Below are 793 nucleotides of genomic sequence, written 5' to 3'. Positions count from 1 at the left end.
TTGCCATTGCTTTTCACTTTTTTACATATTGATCATGAAAGTTTTCAAACATAAACAAAAATTGGGATTACAACAGGCCCTCTTTAACTCGTAATCCAGCTTCAACATTGTATTAGTCCATTTCTGTTGCTTATGATAAAATACTTGGAACTGCATACTTTGTAAGAAAATGAAATTTATTGCTTACAGTTCCAGAGGCAGGAAGTCCAAAGCCCAGGGGACACATCTGGTGAGGATCTTCTTTGGTGATGGCTTTATAGCAACGTAGGGGGTCTCATATGGCAGAAAATGGCAGAGCGGGGCAGCGGGGAGGCTTTCATGTGTGTTCCTTTTAAAGCCCTCAGAACCACGCCCCTGACAACCATTATTAATCCATTCACTACTGCATGGTCCTACAATCTAATCTCCTCTTCAAGGCCCCACCTTTCAATTACCATAATAGGATTTCCCACCCTTGACAGTTCCAGTGGGAATTAAGCTTCTATATATGAACTTCGGGGGACACAATTCAATCAACCCACAGCAAACATCAATCAAAATTTTGCCCTCCTTACTTCATCTGTGCAACCTTTTAAAAATGTTGGCTGAAGCAATTTGCAGCAAATCCCAGACATCATATCATACAAAGCCTACAGGCTTTAGTATTTATCATTTTAAAAAATCATTCACTTATGTAAACACACTACCATCATATCCAACAAAACTAACAATAATTCCTTTGTATCCAGTCCGTATTCAAATTTCCCCTATTGACTTGAAAAAAAGATGTATTTTTCAAATTGACATGTTCAAA

The 793-nt window shown here is 38.2% G+C and overlaps 1 protein-coding gene across 1 annotated transcript in view; it reads left to right on the top strand.

Moving 5' to 3' along the window:
* The window catches only part of LOC103599433 (kelch-like protein 14), a gene marked incomplete at its 5' end in the record, with an annotated part of 22597 nt that overhangs the window by 18929 nt on the left and 2875 nt on the right, over positions 1–793 (top strand). The window lies entirely within an intron of this gene.

This window comes from Galeopterus variegatus, unplaced genomic scaffold, assembly GCF_000696425.1.
Source record: "Galeopterus variegatus unplaced genomic scaffold, G_variegatus-3.0.2 Scaffold2961, whole genome shotgun sequence".
In the NCBI taxonomy this organism is placed as follows: domain Eukaryota; kingdom Metazoa; phylum Chordata; class Mammalia; order Dermoptera; family Cynocephalidae; genus Galeopterus; species Galeopterus variegatus.
This window is presented reverse-complemented; position numbering and strand designations above follow the sequence as displayed.